Source organism: Spermophilus citellus, assembly GCF_964194105.1.
Source record: "Spermophilus citellus genome assembly, chromosome: 10".
Lineage (NCBI taxonomy): Eukaryota > Metazoa > Chordata > Mammalia > Rodentia > Sciuridae > Spermophilus > Spermophilus citellus.
In genome coordinates, this window is record NC_138197.1 from 110,267,297 (window position 1) to 110,283,832 (window position 16,536).

The window sequence follows — 16,536 nt, forward strand, 5'->3', positions numbered from 1 at the left end:
TCCCTTTTCTCTCTTCCACATGCACCCTCTTGTCTTTCTGCCTTCTGCCATGTGTTTCAGCTTCAGGAGGCCTCCCCAGGAGCCTCACACCATGCTCTTGAACTTCCCAGCCTCTAGGACTATGAGCCAAAAACAACTTTTATAGATTGCCTAATATCAAGTATTTAAATAGAGTAACAGCAACAGAAAACAAACTAAGACAATCCCAAAGCAACAGTGTTGAGAGGCAGAAACTTTAAGGGGTGAAGAGGTAGGTCATGAAGGTTCTGCCCTCACAAATGGAATGATGTTGTTACTGTAGATATAGTGCATAGGTTACAGCTGAAGTCACAGGTACAAGTGAGACTTCCTGGCAATAGGGTGTAGAATGAGAATTAAATAGAGCCAAGTATGGAACCTTGGGTAACAGCCCCATTTAAGCCGCAAACAGAAGAAAAGTCCGCTGCAACAGGATAGAGAAAGGGAGGATGTAGGAGTGAGGAAAAAATCAAGAGAAGGTGGTGTTAGGAAAGAGCAAGTTTCAAGGAGGAGGAAGCCATTGGCAAAATTGAATGTGGAGAGATGTCAACTAAGTCAAGGACTGAAGATCACACATTGCATTTGGCAACTGGTCAGTCACCTTGACTTTAGCAGGTGTGATTTTGATGGAGTGCATGGGAAGCAGAGTGGTGGAATGAGGAGTCCACGGGGTAGGGGGAGTGGTCACTGTGTAGACCATGAGCTCTAGGGCTTTGCTTATGAAATAAAGGAGAAAAAATGCTATAGATTGAGTTAATTGCAGGTCGGGGTAACTGGGTTTTCCTTAGGGAGGCCAATGCTCTAAGAAGTTCAGATCCTACTGCAAGAGCCAATTATTGGTGATAAAGCTTGAAACACAGGAAGGAAAAAAAAAGCATTAATTAATAGAACTAGCACTGGAAATATCTTCCTGCTATAAGATACTGCAAATCTTTGGTGCAAAGACAAAATTAATGGATCAGTCAATGAAGGATGAGCAAAAGTGACAGCTTATTTCTTCTTTATGCCTAATACTATGACCAGCACAATATTTTTAAATGGCATTCATTTGATAAATAATTGTTTGTTCTTTTTGACTTGGTCTCTATAAGAATGGCACTGAGTCCGTCTGATAAACACTAAACTGAATTAATCCATCAATGGTGGAATGAGAAGTTGCAGAGTAAAGGAAAACAGAAGAGAGGGTGTTTATAGGAGTTGCCAGCGTGAGTTCTGAGGTTGCTAGAACACTTCACAGGGCATACACTTATCAAATGACTGCTGAAGATGCTTCATGTCAAGTCTTGACTGCCAGTCTACCAGGCTTCTATTCTCACCATCTTTCCATTTCAATATCAAACAGACTGGGGCAGAGAGGATAGAAGAGGACAGGATCTCACGGTGCAGGAGCAGAAGGTGTCACCAGCTCATCTCAGCTCTTTCTGTCTGCTTCCCTTACCAACTAGAATGGCAATTTCTTGAGAACCACCACCAGGTCCTTACATGTGGTGAGGAGGCGCTTGGAGTTTGTGGGGAAACTGTAGAATGGGTCACATGATGGAAGAACAGCAATGGAGGCTCAGTATGTAAAATCTGTTCTAGCCGATGTTGAAGCAGAGAGGTACAAAACTCAGTCCTTGTCTGATGGCACTCACCATGCAGGTGAGAAAACAGAAAATGCATTCCAGAAGTGGACCATGATGGTTTCAGCCTTGTGCCAAATGAGGGAACCCAGGGACGTGCATGAACAATGACCAACAGGAGGGTAGCCTAGAAATGGCAGAGGAAACAAACGACATGGGTTATTTGCTTAGGTTATGAGCGTCCAAGGGCAAAAGCTGCATTCATAGAACATATTTCCAAATACTGATAAAACTATGCAAATAAATCACTAGACACTAGAGAGATCAAGCCATCGTCTGTCAAGATGAGTTGGCTGGAGGGTAGTTACTATGGCAAGAGCTGAGACAAATAGAGAGAGTCCATCATGAGGAGGGTTCCAGGTCACTGACATGTACACTGAGGAGAACCCATAGGGCCCTCCAAAGACCCACAATGTGCTTGCTACCAGCCCTTGGTGCCTGCAACACAGAAGCACCAGCATGCCAACTATGTTCTCTGGAGATATAGCATCCACAGCTGGGCAGGTAAGGAGTGATGGTCCCTTCCCCCTTGCTCCTCCTTGCCAAAGCCACTGGGGAAACTTAAACATGGGTAGACAAGAGGAGGGAAGCTGTGAACCAAGCAAGATTCAAAGTTCATGGGCTTCACCTTTCAAATCTGCAGATTTCTACAATCTGTTGATGAGGGATAGAAAAAGGGGTTAGTATAGAACTGTGGAAAGTACTATTTGGGAGGAAAACCAAATCCATTTCACCTTTGTGCCCCCAATATGTTGATATTTCCCAAATAACCACTTAGATATCAGCAATGATATGTACATTAATACACATATCCAGGCATGTGTGCATATGAACAATAGATCAAGGAGTCAATTAATATTTGCATAGGATAAAAATAGCTTCACTCACAAGGGGACATTTGTCGTCCCCTGCATGCATTGAACCAGGTGTCTAATCTATTAGTCCATTTTTCCCTTCCCAAGAAATACCACATTATCCTCATTTCTCAGATAAGAAGACTAAAACTTCAAGATGTTTAATAGCCCAAGTTATGCAATTTGCAGTTTACTAGTAAGTAGTGATTCTCTCTTAACCTCCTCTTACTGCTTATCCTAAACCAGGTTTCATTAAACCATTCTCCTGCTTTTTAACCATCTCATTCTATGAATGTTTAAACTTTGTTCCAGAGAAGTTAAAGGACTTCACCAGAAGTCGTTGTGATTATTTAGTAACAGAGAAAGAAATTGTAACATGAAATGGTCTTCTAACCTTTGCTACAGGGCTGATAATAAGCCTATTAAAAGAAAGAAGATGGGGGGAGGAGGAGGAGGAGAAAACATTGCAAACTTTCCTACCAATATATTATTGCACTTTTGTTTAGAACAGCAATTGTCATCATCTTAAGCGATCACAGCACAAGAGAGGTGACAGGCTTTGGCTGTGCTCTTTTCTTACCCAGCCTGAGGAACAGAGGAATCCTGTAGAATTCTAACCTTCCTGGGAAGGTCAAAGAACATTGTTACCCTTTCTACCACCAGCTCTGTAAAAACAGGTGCATGCTGTCAGTTTGCACAATGCCCAGCACACAAGTTCAATAAATGTGTGCTGATTAGATAATCAATATAAATCAATATGCCCTGGACAAAAGAAATATGTTCTCCCCCCCCCCCCTTTACATTGTAAGTATACTACTAATGAACAGATTTGCTTCGGTTTTCCTCCTCCCAACTCATTTCTGTGCAACTTTTATTTGCATCTCTGGTTTAGACACAAATGGGGTTATCCATCATCTCTTCTGAGCTAACCACCATGACATCATGACCTATGATCAGACTCCAAGGCCTGATCTGGTAGGCTGATCTCTCTCCATTTGTGTATTATTTTTTTCCTTTGAGTTAGTTGAGGCTGTTGTGGTTTGTAATATAGCTAATACTCTGGGATCTGGCTCCCAGACTCTCTGTACCCCCAGTGAGGGACGAGGGGCAAGACTCTGCAGGCCCCTTCCCTGCTGACAGATGGTGCCAGAAGGCCTGTGTGGAAACTCATGAAATGAAGTAGGAGTTTTCTCACCCCACTTCCATTAAATTCTAACCCTATGGCCCCTCACCCACATCACAAAGCCTAGCCATGTCGGTAGGCAGTCTCTGCCAGCCAGGCCAGGTCTGATCCTGCTCTCTGAAGGTCTGAATGGGGAGTTCTAGAAGGAAATACAGCTCTCATTCCAAAGTTGTTTCATCTTCATGGGGGAAAAAAAATTTTTTTTTTCAGAGAAAGGTAAATGCAGCTAATCTGAGAAATCTTGGTTGATTATTTACTGTTACTTAACCTTCAAAAGATTCCACTGCACAAGGGGAGGGCAGGCGTTTATACAGTTCATAGCCCAAGTAACTGCTCTTTCCATGGACAATGAGCTATGCTCAGCCAGTTAGCCTGGGCTTATATGCAAAGAGGCCACCTCTGCAGCCCTTTCCACCTCCCAGAATACCTTCCTGTGGCTGCTCATAGCAGCTGACTTGCTAATGAAGTGGAAGGCATCAGATTTCCCATGATTCCTGAATTATTGATGCACTACTATACAAATTAGATTTTCCTGTGCACCTGATTATCCTTAGCTAATCTTGATAGCATGTAAGTGATGCTGTTAATGTTGTTTTAAAATATGGTTCTAAGGTTTCAGAGCATCATTTTCTAAGACTTGAGTTTTCAGGCCAAATCTTTGTTCAAAGATAAGAACTATTCTTAGAATTATTATTATTATTACTATCTGCAGCAATCATTCAAAACGTGTAAATTCAGCCTACAAAATAGATAATAACACCTTGTAGAAGTACATGTTAAGGGTGCCATGTCACAGGATACAAGGAACACTGTCCATCTCTCATGGGGTCCTTAAAAAATATAGTAAGTAGGGGCTGGGGTCGTGGCTTAGCAATAGAGCGCTCGCCTAGCACATGCGAGGCCCTGGGTTCGATCCTCAGCACCACAAAAAATAAATAAATAGATAGATAGATAGATAAATAAATAAAGGTATTGTGTCCAACTACAACATATAGTAAATAAAAGTAGAATGGTTTTGTTCCAGAAGAGGCAAAAGCAAAATGCATAAGGTAAACAGACTGAACCAAACATGAAAAACAACAATACACACTTCATTATGTCTATATCAGAGCAACTGGCTACAAATAGCAACTGACTACAAATCACAGAGGCACAGCTAATGGCTAAAGCAAATCAATGGTTGATTCTCACACATAAATAACACTGTAGTTACACAGTCATGAGACACTCAAGTCCTCTCTTTTTCTCTTCTGCTATCTTTAATCACATGACTCGAGGTGGTTGCTGAAACCCCAGTAACCCCATACATGTCCCAGGAAAAAAGAGAAAGGAAAATAAGGACAAAAAAAAGAGTGTCTTAGCCTATTTCCCAGAATCCCTGCACATAGATTTGCCAGATTTGGCAAATAAAAATACAAATATATTACATGAGAGATTCATATGTATATTTAGAATCGAAAATTATTCACTGTTTACCAAAATTCAAATTCAATTGGGTGCCTTATATTTTATCTGGCAAGCCTGACCACCCAAAAATATCTCCTTAGGTTTCCTTAGCCATCCCTACTGTAAGGGAGCTGGGAATGCTGTCTTTTAGCCAGGCACATAACCACTTTGGAGTTGTTTTACGGAGGAGAAAAGAAGCAGAGTGAATATTGAGTAGGAAGCCAACGGCCTGTGGGAGCAAAGGTGAGTCTGGGAAAGGGAGTCAGAGCCTCATTCGTCCCCCACATCCTCTGAAGAATCCCTTGCCTGCATTAGCCCCTTATGGCCTCTGAAAGTTCATGGCCTCTATGTCTTTGCTCTAGATACAAAGTAAAGATTCAGATTTTCAATAAACATACAAGAGGTGATGTATGTAGGTGACCTTTGTCTTCTTTAAAAAGGTCAGATAAAAATCAGTCTCAGTGGCACATGCCTGTAATCCCAGTGACTCTGGAGGCTGAGGCAGGAGGACTGTAAGTTCTAGGCCAGCCTCAGCAAATATGCTAGACCCTGTCTCAAAATTAAAAACTTACAAAAGGGCTGGGGATGTAGCTCAGTGGTTGAGCACTTGCCTAACATGTGCAAGGCCCTGAGTTTAATCCTCAGTATCCCTCCAAAGGGGGGGACAGGACAGATGATAATAATACTGCCACCTCTCAAAATATTTTTGGAATTTAGATTTGGAAGAAGCAGACATCTTCCCTTACAAGGTATACAGGAAGTTGCGGCAGGGCTAGGGATGCCTTAGACATTTGTCATCTCTGAGTAGAAATTTTCAGCAAATTCCACTCTGCATCCCACTAACACCATTCCTCCCAGAACCTTCTCCCATCGTTGTAGGAACACAGATTCTCTTGTGAGGTGTCAACAGCTCTGGCCAGTGGACCCAGGACATACAAGAAACAGCCGGGTAAGAAGACTGTCCTGGAGCAGCTCAATGGCCTCTCCTGACTCAGTCATCTGTGGCCCCGTCCTTCTGCCCTTTTATACCATGTGGTGTATCCTAAAGCAAAGATGGGGAATGCTGGGAAGAACAGACCTGAATTGAAATTCTCTCTGTACTTCCCTTGAAAAATTCAAACTTGGGTCCCTTTTGCCTATTTGTGATTGCTCACAGTCCCTACCCAACATAAACCAGGTTTTCATGCTTGCCTTGGGCTCTCACCTGGCTGGCCTGGGTCTCTACTTCCAAATGTCACTCAACCTCCAATCCATTCTTAGGTCTTTTCCCTGGGTTAATGATGGGGTCCAACTTTCAAAAGTAAGTGTTGTTTTTTTTTTTCTTTTTTTCCCCCTGAGATTATGCTTTAACATCTCTGTCTGTGTGGTTCTCCAGCCTTCCCTGATGGCTGTGGAGACACCAGTGAGCAAGTGCTGTCAATAAGCATGTAACAGACCTCTGGCCTGCGCTCCAGCCACCTTCATTCCTGGTTGGTCATGTGCTCTCTTGCTATTTATACTGCTTTGGGTCAGCTACTTGATACTTAATAAAATTTGCCTCCAAGCTGTCCTGCAGGGAAAATGATCTATCTGGGCACAACACTGTTCCAACTTCACAACCTCTGACGATTGCCCAATGTCCTCTGGAAAGGTTGCAGGGCTCGAGTGAGGGGAAGGTCCATGCTACTTCCTGGCATTTCACCGCACCAAGTACTTTAGTGTAAATATAATTATAGCCCTTGCTTTCGGGAGACCTCTGCAGCCAACCTCTCCCACATGGGATCAACCGTAGACTGCGTGAGCCATGTGGAGATTCGGCCTCTGCTCAAGGTCAGTACAGGCGGGGTCTGCCAGCCATGATTTTACCAACCTTTCAGCTATTTCAGAAAACAAGAAGAGAACGTAACACAGGCAAGAGTGGATCTATGGGATGGAAATAATGAGCCATTTATAACCCAAAACGAGACGGCCAGGAAAAACAAACACACAAAAAGGACATTTTATCAGAGGCCTTTGCTGCCTAAGACTAGTGGGGCACAAGGTACTGAGTGTTCGTCTCACCGGGCCAAGAGCTACAGTAAGGTGGCCTGTCCCTCCTGTCAGCCTGATCAAGTGGCCTTAACCACCTGGTGGCGAAGAGCTTTTGTGCAGTCTGAGTGTGAGCAGGGTGGCCTTCTCACATTTTTGATAGAGACGCGGAGTCATGTTGTGACACTTCACAAGTACATACAGCTTACGCAATTCCAGGAGCACCAGGGTCTGCCCATCAGTGGCTTGTCCCCAACGTGCAGCTTATATAATGTGCCATCAGGCCCTCCAGGTTCTCCGCCGAGCCTGTGAAAGAATGTTCAGGCTCTGAACTTGGCCCTGGCTGCTGGGCAGTGCTTTGTCCCCAAGGTGTGTGGAATGGCTCGGCTGTCAGCACCTGCTGGAGAGAGAGACAGAAGTGCCACAGGCTGATCCTCTTGTGGCACCAGTGCAGAGGAGGCTGGTGACAGGTCCCAGATGGCCGTGGCCTACCCTGAAGCACCCTGCAGGGAGGAAGAACGGAGACTGTCACGCTAAGGCAGAGTGGGCCAGAAGCCTGAACAGGGGCCCCTTTGACGGGTAACCAACACAAAACGGACTTCCTCAAAGTTCCAGCCACAGCAGGAATGCTGTCTGTGGTTTGGGCAAAGGTCTTTTGTCTGTTGACTAGAAATTTGGCGCTGTGCTGTCCTCCTAGGGCTTACCTGGATCGAAGTTATAAAGTAGGTCAAGTGTGTTCAGTGCCCTCTCACCTCTAGTCTCTGCCCTGCTGCCCGCCTCCCTGCTGGGCTCTGTTTGCACCCAGGCTCCCATGCGCTCCACATAGCTCTGAGCACCTGCTCCATACCAGGTACCCGTGCCAAGTGCTAGGCACCCAGCAGGGCTTTCTCAACACCTGGTGGCCCCCCGTGGAGCACTGGGCTAGTCCTCCCTGGGCCTCCTCTCCTGTCACTCTCAGCCCCACCAGGTCCCCAAACTACCTCTCCGTCCAGTCACCACCTATGGATACTTTGCCTCTCTACCTTGGAAGCGGGACTGTTTCTTTATAGTTCTCATCATAGTAAACTCACAGATTGTCTTTATAAAAGGATTGCTCTTGGCGCTCAGGGATTCCTCTCAAGAGTCTCTGCACATTGAAAAGTGGTGGTGTGGAAAACCCACATGTTCCATAGAATGGAACAAGGCACCTGTTAGAAAATTCAAGGCAGGAGGGGACAGGAAAGTACCATATTGTCTGAACAGAGTTTTTGCAATGCCACCAGGTAAACAAGTTGCCCTTTCACCTCTTCACTTATTGGTGAGGAATGTGGTCATGGTTGAGTGGACAAATTCTGGAGCTGGACTACCTGGGTTCAAATCCCATCTATGTAAATAGTGACCTAAGAAAGCTACTTGAACTTTGCTCCTTCTTTTGCTCATACGACAAAAGAGATGGTAGAAATATCATCTAAGTGCATCTCACAGAATGGTGTGGGGATTACCAAAAATTAGTATGTATGAAATCTTTGTAATACTGGCATGCATAGTAAGCACTCTATAAATATAAAGTTCATTTTTCATGAAGCCAACTCAATGCTTTCTATTTTGCAGTCAGATTTTTGTGATAGTCATATTCAAAAGAGGCAACTTGTTATTCAGGTTATAATTTCCTCATCTGCAAAATAGGAAGTAGTGAGTGAAGGAGGATGTGGGAGCAGAGGATCAGTCAGGTGACCACATTCTGGTCTATGATCTCCACTAGAGCAACTAGCTGAACCTCTCTTCATCCCAGAGATTGAATTTGGTCTGCCTCTCCCAGACTCAGGCCATTCGAATGACACTTGCAGACTCTTTGCCATGTCCCTGTTCCACATCTTCTGTACAGCTACTTACTTAATACTTTCCTTTAGATAATCTTTAAATCTTTTTGGTAACCTCAAAGTAAGCAGTAATATTCATGTACACAAGGGCTTGATATGCTAGGTCTAGATTTTTCTAATGCATGTTAAAATAAATGCCTAATGAAATTTTAAGCTGTTTATATTCAAATCATCTTTCATGCCATCAATGATGTTTACACACTATTTTAGGAAACTCTGGTTTAAATGTTTGCTGTGAATCCAGCCAGCTCTAAAATCCTCTCTGTACTGTTACATAATTTTCATGTGGCTATTTAACTTTGTGTTTCTTATTCTGTTTCACTCTCTCTCTCTCTCTCTCTCTCTCTCTCTCTCTCTCTCTCTCTCTCTTTCTCTCTCTCTTTCTTGCACTCTCCAGGGCATAGACCGTGGCTTCTAATTCTTTAGGCACATAGCAGAATATTTTATAAGTCATTTAATTTTAAATTATAAATACAGCATAATTATATACACGTGTGTGTGTGTGGGGGGGGGTGATATATCACCCACTGACCCCTAGACCCAAACCTAAATGCACATCTCTCTGCACATGAGTGTTGCTGTTTTCCTGGAGTGGTAGTTCACTAATTGAGGGGAAGCGTGTGAAGTCCAGGCCTTGAGTGGGCACTCAGGAAATGTTGCTTTCCTTGACTTCCTCCCCTTTCCTGTGCCCCTTTGTTGGTGAAAATTTTTTTGTCCATATGAAAAGCAAGCCTACTTCCTAAAGAATGTGTAGCCCAGGTTATTGTGGAGCCAGAATAACTGTCCTCAACCCTAAAAGAAATTCCATTCCCAGATCCAGAAAGGATCTAAGAAAGGAAGGAATTATATTTCTAAATATCCAAGAGGTCTGGAGAAATTGTCTGGTAATTTACTCAGAGCTCATCAGCAAAAATGTACGGCATACCGTAGTCTCATGACACCATTCTGGGTTCACAGCCTGAACCCCTTCTCAATCAACCAGGGTTTGTTCAGTGATTTTTGTGCCAATAACCTTGGAAGACCCAGCTCTGAATAAGATCATCAGACTGGGAAGAGACGTCTAGAAGATTGTGAGTGTCCTGGAAGCAAGGGGTATGTCTTCTTCATCTTTGCACTACCCAGAGCTTAGAAAAAGCTCACACCTGTAGCAGGTAGGCATTAAATATCTGGGCTGTAAATGAATGGATGATTAACTCCAATCTAGCAGTTAGGGAGCTTACAATCTGAAAAGAGAGGTGGCATAGGCCAAGGAAGGGTTAATTAACTGTGCACTTGACATTGCAGGAGATAACACAGGCCAATAGAAACATTAATAGAAAGGTTAAATAAAGTTTCCACTGTCATGAACCCTTCCCCAGAGTACCTAGGGTTGATTCAGTGGCAGGTCTCACAAAAGAATGTGTGTTGGCTGCTCTTCTGTACTTATTTTTCCAGCCATGAGCCCTACTTCAGAAAGGAGTTGCTAGAGTGCTGTCATGTGACTGGTTTCCAAAGGCCACTGATTTTATTGGCTGCTGGGAGTGAGCAGGGTATTATTTAATGTAAATAAATCAGTGGGTGTTTATCCTTCTTAACATGCTTCTGACATCCTCAGGCAAAAGGAGAAAGGCAGCAATGACTCTGTAAGAGCTATGGAATTGCAATATAGGAGAGGAGCTGGAGGCTTTTAATTAATGATTCTGTAGGCTTTCAGGCAGGGTGCCCCACAACATCAAAAGGCCTTTGCTATGACTTCCTGGGGAGAGGCGCAGCTCCCTAGGTTTCCAAACTGCTGGCACAAAAACAGCAGTTTAAATCAGTGTTCTCTATTATTCATTAGATACCAAAATAGTCTTCCCAAATATACACTTAACTGAAAGATGCCTTCTTCCATGGAGTTTTAAACCATTTTTAGTTCATGAAATCAGACCAGATATTTCAGTATGTTCTTTTGAGCACTGACTGATACCACCAGCAGCAAACCCTACATAATTGGAGAGAATGATATTACCATTAATTTTTTAAAAATGATTTACGTACCCGGCCAATAAAAATTTCAAACAGTGCCAAACAGTATAGAGTAGAAGTAAATTTCTATCGATCTCTGGAATCTTCTCCATAGAGGTATTCACTGTTGTGTTTCTTGGGCATCCATCTAGAAATATCCAATGTATGTGCAACCATATTTGCATATCCACACCCTTCCATATGCTCTTATGTTCCTTAGCAAAACTTAGCACACATTGAGGGGTTTCCTGCAAATCTATGCAACTGCACTAATACAAATGTCCTATAATTTACCCAGCCCCTCTTGATAGACATAATGGTGGCTTCCAAATTTTTACTCCCACACACATATTTTTTGCACATATACATGAATAGAACTATGGAATGGATTTCTTAAAGTAGAAAGGCAGAGTCAAAGGACATGTGCATATGGATGCTGTTAGATGTGGCCAAATGGTGACACTAAACTTTTCATGAGAATTCTCAAAAGTAAAGTGTTCATGCCAGAAACAAAGTGAAGACAGTGTTTTATTTTAAACTTCACTACCTCAGTCAAGCTAGCAGCAAATTTATCTATGAAACTCATTTGCCAATGTCTTGCCACCTAACACACATACACACATACACACACACACACACACACACACACACTGCCATAAAACGATTCAAAATATACTGTGACAACAGCTTACTAAATGAGGAACTTTCCAGAAGTTTCTTACCACTAAATTGCGTGAATGCCTGTTGCAACAGGGTTAGCTTACCAACGCCACACTCTCCACTCTGTCCTTTCTGTGTTTACTACCCTTTTGTGGTCCTGTTCAGTTTACACCACTGCCTTATTTTTCTTTTGTAACCAAAGGTCAGTTTGTGACCCTGCCCCCCCTCCTTCCCCCGCCTCCACAGGTGGCCAGTTCTTCCCACCTTGGTTTCCCCCACAGAAGCCTTGGAGTGTTAGCTCAGGCTGGTGAGAAGGCCCAGGCACAGGGGAACTTTGACAGAGTTTGCTGTTACCTGTGGGGGTAAGCTGGTAAACAGAGAGCCTTGTGTTCACTCTTGAACTGCCACCTCCCTTACTGGTTTCTTCTATTGAAAAAAAAAAAAAAGAAAAGAAAAAGTGGAGACCCAGAACATTCTCCAGTTTCCATAGTGTTTACCCAATACACTCTGCTACAATCCACCCCGCCCTCATGGCTTCTTTCCTATTTGCCTTTGTAACATGAGAAACAGGGCAGAGGCTTGATGTTTGTTTTGTAAGCAGCTGTAACCATTTTCTTCTCTCTCCTCTGACTACAAACACATTACCTTCCTGGTAACCCTTGAAAATTGGACTTCTGGCCAAGTTGAGATTGAATGAAGTCATTTTGGATCCATTGGTGACAGTCAGTTAAATAACTCTTCTGCTTACAATCAGAATGGGTTACAAGTCGGGGAAGATGGCGGAGCTCTCCTTACAATACATTTTGATTCCAATGAATTCATGAAATAATGTCTATAAAATGAATAATCAAGAAGCTTCATTTTTTTTTTTTTTACATTTACCTCAAAATCACTCTCGAAGAGCCAGAGACTGGATGAAAAACATTTTTTTTTTTTAGATTTTCTAAAAAAGTTATTTCAATATCACCATGCTGTGAGTTATTTAAGTTCCCACTTATAAAAGTAAAAATAAGAAAAGCACTGCAGTATGTGGCCACTGTATTGGCGACCTGCAAGCTCACATGAGTCTACCACTTGCCTGTGGGAGTTTGGAAGCTGATACTATTACTTTTGGTCATAGATGTCACCACAGAAGTCACCAGAAAGCAGGATCCCAGTTCCTAGGAAAAGGGACTAGAATGGATAATAGGTGGGAAGGACCAAACTATTCAAGATCAGATTCCAGAAACCTAGAAAGAAAAGCTCCTTACCAAATCCATCCTCACAATAGAGAGGTTTCAACATCATTTTTTCACCATGGGGCACTTATAACAACGACACAATGTAGCTTTGGCAAAGGATTTCTTTACTGAGTTCTTTCTCCTTTTATTCAATAAGAATGTGTCACTGGCCTGTTGCAATGGTGCAGGTCTGTAGTCCCAGTGTCTCCAGGGGCTGAGGCAGGAGGATCATGAGTTCAAAGCCAGCCTCAACAATGATGAGGTGCTAAGCAACTCAGTGAGACCCTGTCTCTAAATAAAATACAAAATAGGGCTGGGGAAGTGGCTCGGTGGTTGAGTGCCCCTGAGTTCAATCCCCAGTACCAAAAAAATAAATAAATAAAATTTAAAAAAAAAATAATGTATCAGGGGTGTCTTCTAAGCCAGACTTTCAGCAGAGTGTTGCACGAACATGAAAAAGTCATCCATTTTGCCCCATGAAGGGTCCTGTAGTAAATATTGTTAAATGAATAACTCAGTGAAGTCATTCATGCATAAATGAATTAATGAAAATTACAATTAAGTTAGGAGGAAAATATAGGTTTGATTTTCTATTATCTGTGGGGATGATTTTCTATCATCTGCAGACTACAGTGGTGTTAGTAACCTCCCAGGGTGGCAGGGAAAGGCCTTAGATTTTCAGTGGCAATCAAAATATATAATGGTCAAATGAATGGGGGAAGAAATAGTAGTTTAATGGAAATAAACAAAAGACCATAGTATGAGCAAAGATCAGCAGCCTACAGCCCGTGTCCAAATCCAGACTGCTGCCTGGTTTTATGAATAAAGTTTCATTTGTGTACACCCATCATTCATTTATTTACACTTCACCTATAGTGTTTTGACACTACAACAGCAGCACTGAACCACAGAAATGCATGAACCAGAAAACCAAAATACTGTCTGGCCCTTTACAGAAGATGCCTGCCAACCCCTAGCCCGGAGGTGCAAAAGAACTGGATAGACATGGACCTGTGGAAAAGTCTAATAGATGGAACTTGTTGTTCAAAAAGGGCTCGGTGAGAATTGAGACAGAAAGATAAACAGGTGCCAAACCCTGACCCTTCTTCTATACCATGCTCAGGAATTTGGTATTGTTCCTTTAGAAAATGGATAAGAACAGTTTTGCATTTATCCCTGGCATCGAGGCAGAGGTGGGAAGGGTGGGGGCCAGGAATTTGGATTCTTAACAGGCATCCCAGGAAAATTTGATGTTAGTCATCTGTGGGCACCCTTTGCAAAATATTCTATATGATTCAGTAGGAAGAAAGACAAAACCACTTAATTGCATGACCATGTGATTGAGCAATGATGGAAATTGGGACAGAAGGTTATAAATCTACTCCAGACTCTGGAAAATAAAATCACTTGTCACTGTGTGTGTTTGAAGGAGATTAGTGATATGGGCACTATATGTACTTCATGATTGTCAACGAGTGATTGCCCATTACAAGATTTGGTCAGTTTTAATGTATGGGGGATCAGTGTACTGTTTTCCTTCCCAACTCAGTTTTAAAAGTTGTACTGAAATGTTCTTCCATCCCTCTTCTAAACCATGTTAAGGAATTTGGTCTTGTTCCTTTAGAAAATGGATAAGAACAGTTTTGAATTTACCCCTGGCATTGAGACAGAACAGATAATTATGAAAAGAGATCAGCTCTCAAACATTACCTGGGACAAGTTCCTTAATTTGTGGAGAGCTTAAAGCTTGTCCTTGCTCATCTTGCTCTATGATTGGGAAATGAACCTGGCATACAGAGGCACTCAATCAATATTTATTGAATAAAGGAATTAAGGAAGGACTAAAGACAATATTTTAATTGCATCATTATTAAAAGTTCTCCTGATCAGGCTGCCTCTGATATAAAACAATAGACGAGATTCTCACTGGTTCCTGTTTCCACACTAGTAAGCACCTAGATCCAGACATTATCAGGTTAATAGTGAAATGAAAGCCAGAGAGAAATTCCTCCTCTTCATCTCTGGTGCCAACATCATCAAATACCCATCACTGGCCAAACCTGTGTTTACTCTGTGCCCTGTGGCCTAATGAGAGGGAATGGGACAAGAAACACTTCTATTAAAAACTGTCATAAAAATAATATCACTTGGCTCCATGTAGTATCTTCCATTGGAAGATCTTGAATCATTTTTTTTTTCTGTTGCATAACCATCGTTTCCACCATTTGATTTCCTCTACGGGAGAAGCCAAACCATACAGAGAGGTTGTGACTTGCTCAAGGTCACTGAGCAAACCAGAAAAGCAGTTTTTAAAAGCTCAGGAGGTGATCAGGATGTATGAAATCCATGTCCTTCCAGGCTGGCACGGGCTGGGTTCCCGAGTCAGAAAGTAACCCAGTGTTATCCAAGCTCAGTGTCTCTGAAGAATGAGTCATTTGAGAGGAGACTCAGGGCGCAGGGGTCTATGTCAAGCTCATGTTTCCAGTGTGACACATGTCGTTCCTGTCTATAAGATTTCAACACCTGTCACCAAAGCCCATCACACACGGGGCCTCTTCGAAGTCTCAGCCTTCAGAAGTGGAGAGCTCTATAGCTCGAGGGGTCTGTCCTTTCTGGCTACCACCCGGCTGTCAGTTCCTACAAATCCAGGCCTCCCCAGTCCTGTGCTCATTAGGAGCCCAGGGATAGGGTACTCACAGCTTCGGACTGATCTGGGCCCATCCTGGTAGTCCCCTTTGACCCAACATAATTTCTAAAGAAACCTTCTTTTATTCTAAAAAACATGTTCCGGTTTAGACCATAAATCAATGATATGGTCACTCTTGTTCTGACAACCAGGAGGCATCTATGCTGAATTCAAGCACCTTCCTTTTTCCAAAATTGTTCTATCTCAGCCATTTTGTTTTATAAACCAGAATCTTGAACTCAGGATAGACCCAAACTCCTGCCAGTTCAAGGATCTCCTCTGAGAGCCAATCCAACCTCTTCCCAAATGCTCCTGAGAGACTGCACATGGCCTATATCAGTAACAGCTGGTTATTATTTGGAAAATACCTCCTTTTCTTGCACCCAAATCTGCTTTCCTTGTCTTTCGTATGTCAATCACAACTCTATTCTGAAGAAGTCGAGAAATCAATTCCCCTTCCTGTTCCTAAGAGGAACCCTGAAGTCCTCTGTTTTCCAGGCCCCAAATCACCAAGCATCAGGATCAAATTATAGCACAGAATTTAAGAAAGTGTCTTTGGAGTCATACAGTCCAGGATTCTGGTCTCACCTGTCACTCCCTAGCAAACATTTGTCTAATTCTACTTATCTTATCTATAAATACTGAACCGACATTAGTTACTAGAGGTAGGTGCTACTAGTTAAAAGCCAACGGCCAGCCATCTTTCTTTCTCACTAAGCAAGGGGGCTCTCTAAACCCTCTAGACTACCTGACTCCAATAGCAGCCAGATGTGGTCATGCAACACAGTTCTAGGCAATGAGGTGCAAGTGGAGGTACCAGCTGGAATTTCTGAGAAAGCTCGTTCAAGGGCATATAATCAGCTTGCAGTTATCTTCTGAGTTTTTACCTCTTAGCCTTTCCCAGTTTCCTACTTCTTACTAAAAAATTAGTTGTGACAGCTGAAATAGAGCAGCCAGCTGGGAACATGAAGAAGAAATCTTTTAGCAAAGGAACC

At 42.7% G+C, this 16,536-nt stretch overlaps 1 long non-coding RNA gene across 3 annotated transcripts in view; it reads right to left on the minus strand.

The window, feature by feature from the left end:
* The window catches only part of LOC308657462, a 37,567-nt gene extending 28,224 nt beyond the window's left edge, over positions 1–9,343 (minus strand). Inside the window, exons 1-2 of one of the 3 annotated variants that reach the window (XR_014023933.1) lie at positions 7,333–9,343; positions 1,653–1,767 (exon numbers count right to left, since the gene is read on the minus strand). This is a non-coding gene — a long non-coding RNA (uncharacterized lncRNA). The remainder of the gene's footprint in view (positions 1–1,652; positions 1,768–7,332) is intronic. The other 2 variants (XR_014023931.1, XR_014023932.1) reach the window with 2 other exon arrangements.
* Positions 9,344–16,536: the final 7,193 nt, after the last annotated feature.